Genomic DNA, 11998 nt, shown 5'->3' with positions numbered 1-11998 from the left:
TTTTTTTTTTTGAGAGAGAGAGTGGCATAGAGAGTGCACGTGAGCAAGCATGGCAGGAGGGACAGAGGAGAGGGATAGAATCTTAAGCAGGCTCCGCGCCCAGCACAGAGCCCTATGCAGGGCTTGATCTCACAACCCTGAGATCATGACCTGAGCCAAAAATCAAGAGTCAATGTTTAACCAACTGAGCCATCTAGGCACTCCAGTAGACAACATTACTATTCAAAACTGTAAATTCCAGAAAGGCAATGACCTTGTGGTCATCTGTTGTTAACTTTTTCATGCTGGGTGACTGGTGAACTTTCTGGCACACAGACAACATTCAATAAGTATTTGTAGAATGAATGAACTACAGAAAGTCAGTACTATCATTTTCCTCATTTTATTGATGAGGTCACATCATTATTAAGTGGTAAAGCCAAGATCCAAAACCACGTGGAGAAGTCTGGAGTTCACATTCTTAATTACTATGCAACTGTGCCTTTCTTAGCAAAAAAGCCAGGCATCCAAGAGATCCCCTCTTAGAGTTAGGTTCTTTTAAATATATGAGAAATTAACAAACCTAACCTAGAAGAAAAAGAAAATAATTTTATACTTTTTTTTTTTTTTTTTTTTTTTTTTTTTTTTTTTTTTTTTTAAAGATTTTATTTATTTATTCATGAGAGACAGAGAGAGAGAGAGAGGCAGAGGGAGAAGCAGGCTCCCAAGGAACAGGGAGCCCGATGTGGGACTCGATCCCAGGACCCTGGGATCATGACCTGAGCCGAAGGCAGACGCTTAACCATCTGAGCCACCCAGGCGCCCAATAATTTTATACTTTTCATGAAGATTTTTTTTAAGTAATATAATATTCTCACACAATCTCATTCAAACATGGAAAACATTGCCAGAATATTAAATATTTAGATCTTGGAAAATCATTCACACATAATTTCTGCTGTAGCATTTACTTTTACCCAAATGCCAAAGCCTTGTAATTGCAGGCTTGCAAAAGCAATAAATAAATGGAAGGGTACACTCCTAAGGGTATGAAAGATTGAGATCAATATTATGCTATTACTGCTTGGTTTGCATGTCAGAAGAGACAGGTGAGGCAAATACCAGGGAAACACAATGGAAATCGGCATACTCAGCAAACAGTTGGACTTACCTCTGAGATGCCAGTAAGTAGGTCCTAAATTTTTTCTCCAGAAAACCTGTGTGGCTAATTTTCATTTTAAAAGCTCCAATTTATCTTTTGGGCTGCAGATTGCACAATGATCCATTATGCACTGGGAGTCAAGTCTAGTACCAGTTAGTTGTTTCTGAATGCCCATGGCTACCAACCCTTGACATTACTCTGTTCAAATGATATGTTTGGTCAGGAAAGCCCCAGAAGGTGATGACATACAAAGTTGGCAGGAGTCACCACGGAGAAGACCCATAACAACCAGTTATTGTTCTAGTAGGCTGCATCTGGTTTCATGCGGATTTAGTTCAAGATTTGAAAGTCTTTTGAATGATGAAATCCTAGGGCTGTGGCACAGGATCTCTGGGGCATAAATGCCCCTGCAGTTCAGCCCTAGGGAGTGAGGTATTGTGGGAGTACATCCCTGAATCCTGGCAATAGTCTCCATAATTATTCATAACTGTGCAGTTATGGAGCTTAGTTAAACTGCCCCCTCCCCAAATCTATGGATAAGAATTCAATCTCATTTTCTTAAGAATTAATGAGATCATTTTAAAAGCATTTTTCAACCCCATGACGAGTATCAAGTATAGAAAATCCTCATGGATTTAACAAAACAATTTGAAAACCAGGTTTTATAGCTTATTTTTCTTTATGAAAAAAATGCTGGCATTTTAAACAAAAAGAGTGGAAAGTTGTAAGGCAAATATTTACCTATTTAAAACAGTAAACTACTTCTAAATGCCATAGAATAATTTACAGAAAAGTAATATAACTGTATTGTAAGTAGAAGCTAGCATTGATTTTATTAATTTAGCTACTATATTCATTTTATCTAAATCAGTGGAGATTTACTGTCATTGTCCAGTCAGTCTGTATATATTAAAGTATCTCTGACTTAATATGATTATCATTACTATACTATCAGTCTGGGCTTATAAAATATTATCTATATATTACAAATATATATTATAATACTTATTATATAATATATGTTATGTCACTATTTTTATGTTCTCTCTTTTTATGTGCAAACAGAATGATCATTAATTTGGAGGGTCACCTAACTCCCAGGCTGTATCTCTGGAAAATGAGAAAATGGTTAATCAGGAATAGTAGAGCATGGCATCCCTCTTATAGACAGGGAGAGAGTAAAGTTTAGCAGAACTACTAAATTCAGAAGCTCTGTTATGGCCAAGGAATACAAGAGGTCATTTTTCTTTGTCACTGGATCAACATTTTTTTTTTTCTTACTACCCAGTGTGATCAGTGAAACAAAGATAAATGTCCACGCTAGTCCTGAAAATTAAAAGCCAGAGTTCAGGGGCAGCTTCTTTAAAAGACAGATTGCCATAGAAAAAAGCTATAAACAAGAAGAGTCTTCAGTTCACCAAGAAACACTGTAACCTTGTATTTATTTCAATGTAGTGTGTATGACTCTCTTGAAACGTACTCTTTTGCTCTTGTTCCTTGTCTAAATACACTGAAGTACTAGTCAACAGCTGTATCCTGACCACAAAGTGATGACTTCTGAATCCCTGAAAACTGATTGCTTTCCACTTTGCCCACCTAAATATCAATCTCACAACCTCCATGAGAACAATTGGAACAGAATGTTAAATTGGTTTTTCTACTGTCATAGAATCTTATCAGGGGCCCAAAGGCTAAGTATAATTACGCCAATCTTAATTGAGAAGAGATCATCAGTTCAGGGCTGAGACATTGTAAACTTGATGTGTGAACCCCTGACACATACAAAGGTGAGGTTTAGCTCATCACCTCTACTTTAAGAATATGCGTGGTAAAGATTTCCTTAGAGAGACTTGTCAGTGGTTATGCATTTCTGCCACCACATACAATGGTATGCGGGAAGGAAGAGCATCTACTCCCCCACCAACCAAACCAAATAAGTGGGCTTCGGAGATCCACCTAGAAAGCTATACCTGTGTCTCCCGAAAGTTAGGTGACCCAGGCTGTTGTATCTGACTCGCATCTGAAAAATTTTAAACATGAAAAAATTTAAACATGAATCGTGATTTCTTAGAAAGCAGAGTGACAAAAGAGGACCATAATAGAAGTTAAGTGTTCTCTCACCAATGGTGGAACAAAAACGTGTGTATTCTGAAAACCAGATATAGATTCTATCATAGGAAGCTGAGCTTTAATCATCTTTATGGGGACCTTGAATGGAAGGATGCAGTGACACCCACAGAGAGAATCTGAGGAGTCAGAGGCTGAGGAGGAAACTCTATGTGACAGCATAGGAAGCATCACTTGTGTCAGGGACTGGCAGACGGACATGCCACAGTTGTGGGCACTCTTAACTACTCCTGAAATCCCACCAGGAGCCAGTATTGGCATGTCTTCCATGGCAGAGACAGTGGAGAGCCAAGCGAGCCAAGGAAGACCTTTTCAGTGTATTTCTCCCATCGATCCTTCCCCTTCCCCATCCCAGAGAATCCAGAGGAAGCCTAGTAAATGAGAAACGGGTACAAGAACTGGGAAGAAGGGGAACAGGAACCACCCAAGCCCACCTTTCAGTTTCAGAGTTGTAGCCAAAACTGAGATGAGATGAATGAGATGAGAGATTAAAGCTTAAGAATCGAAGTATACTAGACTGTTTAATTACCTAGAAATGATACTCACATGACATGAAAAGCTATGGGATCATCTGGATTTCAACCAAGGGAAGGGAAGAACAATTCAGCAGAATGGGTTTACAGGGACAGTAATGGGAAAGAACAAAGTTGCTTTCTGCTTGCTTCCTATAAGTATGATTCATTTAATAAAGTGTTACATTGTGTTTATGCACACATTTTTTGTCTAGTACTTTGGGGCTAAAAAGTACATTTCTATAAATAATAATAGTAATGATGACTTGTTGACAGCTTATAAATGTCAAATGTTGTGCTTAGTATTTTTTCCCATTTTTTAAAATTTAAACTCAATTAGCCAACTTATAGTAGGTCATTAGTTTCAGATGTAGTGTTCAATAATTTATCAGTTGCATATAACACTCAGTGCTCATCACATCATATGCCTTTTTTACAATCATTATCTCATTTGAGCTTAAGAAATTCATTAAATGTATTTTGCAGTTCAGGAAACGAGGGCCTAGGTTAAATAACTTGTCCAAGGTCACACAGCTAGTAAATGGTGAAGGCAGGACCTGAATTCAGACAGTTTGTCTCCAAAACTTAGATTCTTAATCACTAGGCTTCTTCTGTAAAACACTGAGCTAGATATTATAGAAAATAACAAAATAACTAATGTTTCAAAAAATGTCTATGTACATATCCATTTTATCATAACATTCTCCATTTTTATATTAAAAAATTCTCACATATTATATGCTTTTATCTAGATGGCACAAGTGAAGTTCAAGGGCAATACTGTTCAGTAGAATTTTCTGCAATGAAGGAAATGCTCTGTATCTGTGCTGTCCAATACAATAGTCACTAGCCACATGTGACTGCTGGGCACTTAAAAGTAACTAGAGCAACAGAGAAACTAAATTTTTAATTTAATTTGATTTTAACTTAATTTCAAATTTAAGTGGCTATAGGGGGCTAGTGGCTACAATATTGGAATAGTCAAAGATAATACAGCAGGCATATCTTTTTTTAAAAAAGATTTTATTTACTTATTTGACACAGAGAGAGAGAGCACAAGCAGGGGGAGCATAGAGGGAAGAAGCAGGCTCCCCACTGAGCAGAGAGCCCGACATGGGGCTCAATCCCGGGACTCCGGGATCATGACCTGAGCCAAAGGCTTAACTGACTGAGCCACCCAGGTGCCCCACAGCAGGCACATCTTGGCCTGTCCTTCAGCTGACAGAGCCAGGCATATTTTATATCATGGGCACATAATGGAGACTCTAGGTTACCTAAAGGAAAAAGCTCTAGATCAAGGAGGAGCTAGGTGACTCACTGGAGCCACAAATCTCCCAACAAAAGCTACCTAACATCTGCGATGATGCCAAAGTTTCAAAGATTCTTTGGATTAAGGATTTCTAATAAATTTTGGGATGCTCTCACAGAATCCAAGCTGATAAACATTTTTTATACCATCCAATTACCTTAAAACACTTTTTTTTCAGCACAACAACAACAACAACAACAAAAACAACCCTCATTTCCCAGTGGTTAGACTCAAGAGTAAGCTAAAAATGTACTGTCTGAAAGTCAAGGCATTTCCCCCAACAGCTAGAACATTATAATTGTTCAGGACAACATTTTAAGAAAGACATTGTGAAAATGATTCAGAAAACAACAGTCGGGATGGAGAAGGGTCTGGAAAGATAGTCATATGAGAGAACATGGGATTAGTAGCCAAGAAAAGAGAAAGCACAGAGCTGGTACGGGGCCTTCAAGCAATTGAATGCTTGTCATGTGGGAGAAGGGTCATGTTATTCTGCATTGTTCCAAAGGGCAGAACTAAGATCAAAAAGAAAAATTTAAAAGATCAGGTGGCCCCAATGAAAGCAAGAGCAGGAAGTTGAGCTGTTCAGTCTCAGAATTTGCTATTTAAAAAGTGATGCAGTCCAGTTACTAATTATGTTTAAGCAGATTCTGGAAAACCTAAAATTCCAAAACACAGAATTATAGTTACCATAGAGCTCATACACCTCAATGATACTTAATGAGAAGTTATTATGGAGCCTAGAGAACACAAAGGTTGGTGTTAGCCATTTCTTTCTGTTCAAAAGAAAATGAGGATGTTCAGTGAATATTTATATATTAGTTACCATAAAATTTAAGTTATACCCATATCTATCTATATCTTGCCATCAAAATTTCAGTTTCTATTTAAGTACATTTCCAGAAAGGACAAAAACTGCTATATTAGATTATGTGATTTAACGGTTCTAAGGACTATTGATGTGTAACTTTAAGACTATATTTCTATTATAAGACATATTTGTTAGAATTTGTAAAAAATTCAGTGTGTTCTAGTAAAGTCCTAAATTATGTTTCTATAGGAGGCAAAGTTTGCTCACCAATCTTGTGGGAATTAACTAAGACATGACTGATATATTTCTAGTTAATTCAACCTATATAAAGTGCTAAGTAAATTCTCTTAGAATATATCAAGGGGTGCGTGGGTGGCTCAGCTGGTTGGGCATCCAATTCTTGGTTTCAGCTCAGGTTGTGATCTCAGGGTCATGGGATGGAGCCCCTTGTCAGCTCCGTGCTCAGCTCAGAGCCTGCTTGAGATTCTCTCTTTCCCTCTGCCCCTCCTCCTGCTTGTGCTCTCTCTCTAAAATTAAATAAATAGGGGCATCTGGGTGGCTCAGTCATTAAGCGTCTGCCTTCGGCTCAGGTCATGATCTCAGGGTCCTGGGATCGAGCCCCGCATGGGGCTCCCTTCTCGGCGGGAAGCCTGCTTCTCCCTCTCCCACTCCCCCTGCTTGTGTTCCCTCTCTCGCTGTATCTCTTTCTGTCAAATAAAAAAAACTTTAAAAAATAAAATAAATAAATAAATAAAATCTTTAAAAAAGAAACATATCAAAAAGCAGTCCTTTTTATAAATATTATTTTGCAAATAAGATACATACACTCTTAACAGATTAATCTCATTTTTTCCCAAAACCTTATTTTTTCACATTTTTGCCAGGAATTCTTTCTTTTCCCTTTTCTATTTATCTAATTCCCACCTATTCTTCAAGGCCATGTGCAAGCCTCTTCTTTACCATGAAGCCTTCCTTTGCCTCAGCCCAAGGTGATACTATGGCCATATCTAAATTACTCTATATTATACAGCTCTTATCATATGGCTCTCATAACACTTTTTATCCTTGTGTTTATTTTCTGTTTGACTATGTTGGCTTATTCATATTGCAGCATGGTGTCTTGTATAAAGAGGCACATGGTAAATGATGATTAATTGATTGAAAAGAATTGGTACATCCACAGTGGGAGAACCAGCCAAACTAGGAAGAATTTCTATCTCAGTTATCTTTGCTGTGTAACAAATTACCTCCAAAACTTAGTGGCTTAAACCAACAATTTTATTATGCTGAAAGATTCTACTGGTCAGGAATTTGGAAAGAGCACTATGGGGCTGGCATCTCTCTGTTCCATGGTGTCTGAGGTCTCAGCTAGGAAGGCCAAGGCTGGGAGTAACTCAATGGCTCGGGTTTAGAATCATCTGACTTGTTCAATTGTATGTCTAGTGTGTGGGTGAGGATGACTCAGAGCTTAGGACTAGTGACCAGAGTACCTATCTGTGACTTTTCCATGTGACTTGGCTTCTTCACAGCCTGGCAGCCTCAGGGGAGTCAGACAGGACTCCCAGCATGAGCATGCCAGCCAACCAGCTGAAAGTTCTTTTGCTGTTTCTAATCTGGCCTCTGAAGCACATAGTGTCACTTCTACCACACTGTATTGGCTAAAATGGTTACAAGCCCACTCCTATTCAAGAGGAGAAAACAGACCCCACCTTTTGATCAGAGGAATGGCACAAACACATTACCAAAGAGCAAGTGTTTGGAAAGTATAACCTACAACATTTTTTTTTAAGATTTTATTTATTTATTTGTCAATGAGAGAGAGAGAGCACAAGCAGGGGGAGCAGCAGAGGGAGAAGGAGAAGCAGGCTCCCTGCTGAGCAAGGAGCCCGATGCAGGACTCGATCCCAGGACCCTGGGATCGTGACCTGTGCCGAAGGCAGACGCTTAACCGACTGAGCCACCCAGGTGTCCCTAACCTACAACCTTTATAGTCTTTGGAAAATGCAATTTCTGAGCCAGTTCTGGGATTATCAGAGACTACAGTATTTGGATTGCTCAGTTTGTGACCAAATGCTCTGGAACTAGACAGTCCACGCCAAGGTACAACCTGTTAATAACAACAGCAATAGTAGATACCATTTATTGACACTTAGTATTGAATACTTACTAAGTGCCTGACAAGCTTTCTCTGATTCCATCCTCAAAACAGCTTTAGGAAAAAGAGTTTACTAGTATCCCATGTTACAAACAAGAAAATTGGGGCACGATTTTGGGGGCACAAGTAGCTTGCCCAAGGCCTGATATCAGCCATACTTGTCTGACTCTGGAGTCCAGGTTCTTACCCCTGAAGCTATAATGTCTCCATATAGGAAATGACTCATCTTAAAGGGTTCAGAGCCTTTAGGGCGCCTGGGTGGCTCAGTTGGTTGAGCGACTGCCTTCGGCTCAGGTCATGATCCTGGAGTCCCACGATCGAGTCCCACATCAGGCTCCCTGCTCGGCAGGGGGTCTGCTTCTCCCTCTGCCCTCTTCCCTCTCGTGCTCTCTGTCTCTCATTCTCTCCCTCTCAAATAAATAAATAAAATCGTTAAAAAAAAAAAAAAAAGTGTTCAGAGCCTTTCAACCCTGCAGCTCTTTGTAACTACTTAAGTCTATCTAAGGAGTGTCACTTTCATCACTTACTCCTTCTGTAGCATATTCCATTGTTCCTGGTATGTGTGACTTGCACAAACCTTTGCAGAAACTTTGTAAAATTACTTCTCAGTCTGTTTCTCTAATCACAACTTGGTTATAATTGCTTTTGGCATCTGTTTTCATCAGCTGACAGCATCATTTCTTCCCTCGTTCTTGCTTATAATAGCAGTGTCCAGGGAGCAAGGAAGAACACAATCCACAGTTTTTATCCCCTAATATCAACTTAAGTTCCTATGCTTGAATCATACGTTAGGGCTCATAACCTGCTCTGAAGTAAATGTCTTATTGCATGTACTTGAAAAAGGTTTACTTGAGTGCTTGGGTGATGGTTTCTCTGATTTATGGGGCAGATGAAGGTTCCTGCTGTTGCCAGTATTTTTCCCATCCCGTTAAACACAAATTGGTGAAATCTGAGATACCACAACGGACTAATTAAAAATGACCAAACTGTTAGAAAATAGAATTTCCACATAGATTTCCTTATAGCTAGCTTATCAATTTGTAGGAAATTAAGAACAAAGATTCTAATAAGGATTGTGCACATGTACAAAAAGGCCCATTTGATAAACTAATAGTGGAAGGCACAACTGTGGAAAAGCTCCTCCACATTTGTCTCCTTGGAGGCTCAAATGCAGCAATGAAACTAAGCAGGTACTTAAATGAAGTGATTTTTTTCCCTCTGAAAAGGAATCATGTTTCATCCCTACTTTCTAAATTCTTTTTTGTCTTGTTAGGCATCTGTCCCTTTATTGCACAAGAATAGAAAGCCACAAACTGCCTAAGGGCAGGTGGTCTAGCTTTGAAAGATGCTAATATTCACCATTCAATTAGAATCTCCCCCACTGTTTCATTGGAATTGGCCTTTTTTGTTTAGCATTAGCAGGGGAACCAAGAACTGTCTTTCCTTCAGGCTGAGCACTGGGGAATAGGTGTTCTGAATATCAACTTAAAAGCCAGAAAACAAGAAAAAAAATATTTCAGGTAACAGAACATCTACTGAGCTCTACAGAATATAATTACTAAAATCATCTTGGATAGCTGTGGAGGAAAACACAAAGAGCTTTTGGCAAGTACTGGTTCCTGGGTAGATTTTTAAACATCTGTTCTAGGACACTACGTGGATATATCAAAGTAGAAGATGCATATCTGAAACAATCAGAAAATAACTGGACGGAAAAAAAAAAGGAAAAACAACACTGCAGCAGCCACTGAACTACAGCAACCCGTGAACTGGAAGGACGGATTCAGCTGCAAGAGACTCTTGTAGAAATTAAATGAGATTGTGTGGAGAATACTCATTTCGAGGTTCTTAGATTGACAGAATGTAAGAGTAAAAAGGAATCTGAAAAGAACAGTCTGCCTAACTTTCTTATTTTGTGCTTTATTTTATTTGATAAGAGTGCATTGGGGAGGACGTCTGGGTGGCTCAGTTGGTTAACTGTCTGCCTTCGGCTCAGGTCATGATCCCGGGGTCCTGGAATCAAGCCCCATTGGGTTCCCTGCTCAGCAGGGAGCCTGCTTCTCCCTCTGCCCCCCCCCCCCCCACCGCTCATGCTCTCACTCTTGTGCTCTCTCTCTCATGCTGTCTCTCTCAAATAAATAAGTAAAATCTTAAAAAAAAAAAAAAGTGCATCAGGGAAAAAGTAGATAATTAATAGTATAAATAGGACTAGCTACAGGTCTCCTAACTCCTGGGCTCTTGTCTTTCCTATCATACTTCTTACCATCTATATTTTGTAGAGTAGTTTACAGTGTTGTCACATATTTCGTTATATTTTTACACAATGTAAGATGTCAGAAAAGGCATCAGTCCATTTCAAAGATGATGCATTTACTTAAATGTAATTAGATATAGAAAGTTTAGTGTCTTAACATTAGCTACGTAGGTAATGATACCAATAAGACCAAACCTCAGGCCTCCAGCTTTCCAGTTTTATATTCTTCCTACTGGTTCAGATGTCCCACGTAAACAGAAATACTGGTAATTTACAACATCATATGATATCTACACTGGAGATTAAATGACTGTGCCTACTGAATATTGACTGAATATTACCAAATACAAATACTTGTTACACTAAATTCTAAACAGTAATACCTTGGACCAATGTTCTTTTATAACAAATCTTTTCGTAAAGAAGCCCGTGATAGAAAGCAAAACAAAACAGAGCTAATAGGCACATAGCAGCAAGCCTTCACAGGTGGCAAGATTTAAAACCAACCAACCAACTACTTACTCAAGGTGTTGTTTTTTTTTTTTTTTGGCCTAGACTATTTTAAGAAAAGTATAGTGACCAAAGCTGAAACCTAAAATAGTGCAGGATGGGGAACAGAGTGAAAGGGCTTCTGATGGAGCAATAGATGTAAAGGGGGGGGATGAGAGGGTGACAAAGGTTCTCCTGTTAGAAGAACTGAAAGAAGATGGTGGGAGAAGGAGCAGGGGACATAGTGGCAGAAGGTAGGACTGGATTGGAAGGCTGGGGCCACAACTACTGGGTGCTGCCAGCCCTATCAAGACCTCGAACTCCATCTAAGGGGCAGCTAGAGGACAATGAAAGGACTCAACTGGGGAAGATGTGAATAGATGCAAATTTCAGAAAATTACTCAGGCCAGTTAGTGGACCAGTCAGGAGGTTGTTACTCTCTTTCTGGAGAGAGATAATAAGGGCATAAAAATAGTTGCACAAAATTGTTGGACTCCCAGGACACAATTTTGTGGCCTCGATTCCATACTTTGATTTTACATTACTTATCTGCTGTTTTTCTTCCCTGTTGAAAATTTTAAGATACAACCAATCAAATGCAGAGATATTTTAGGAGCAGGAGCCTCTGGAACGACACACTCCCTTAATCCTGTGAGCCTTCCAGGTTCTGAAGGTGATATGCTAGGGGCTGGTCTGGCTGAAACACATCAACTCTCATTCTGTAACAACACCCCCCTTCCCATCCCTATCTTTACCCCAGTCTAGGCCACTGTTTTGAAATCTTTTTCCTAAATCCAGCAATAGTTTTCTTCTTCAGCTCTAAGTTTTCTGCACGTTTTCTTTTTTTTTTTTAATTTTATTCTTATGTTAATCCCCATACATTACATCATTAGTTTTAGATGAAGTGTTCCATGATTCATTGTTTGTGCATAACACCCAGTGCTCCATGCAGAATGTGCCCTCCTCAATACCCACCACCAGGCTAACCCATCCTCCCACCCCCCTCCCCTCTAGAACCCTCAGTTTGTTTTTCAGAGTCCATCATCTCTCATGGTTCGTCTACCCCTCTGATTTCCCCCACTTCATTCTTCCCCTCCTGCTACCTTCTTCTTCTTTTTTTTTTTCTTAACATATATTACATTATTTGTTTCAGAGGTACAGATCTGAGATTCAACAGTCTTGCACAATTCACAGCGCTTA

This window comes from Mirounga angustirostris, unplaced genomic scaffold, assembly GCF_029215605.1.
Source record: "Mirounga angustirostris isolate CCGP_5_RB_7025 unplaced genomic scaffold, mMirAng1.0.hap1 SCAF_5, whole genome shotgun sequence".
Taxonomy (NCBI): Eukaryota; Metazoa; Chordata; class Mammalia; order Carnivora; family Phocidae; genus Mirounga; species Mirounga angustirostris.
This window is presented reverse-complemented; position numbering follows the sequence as displayed.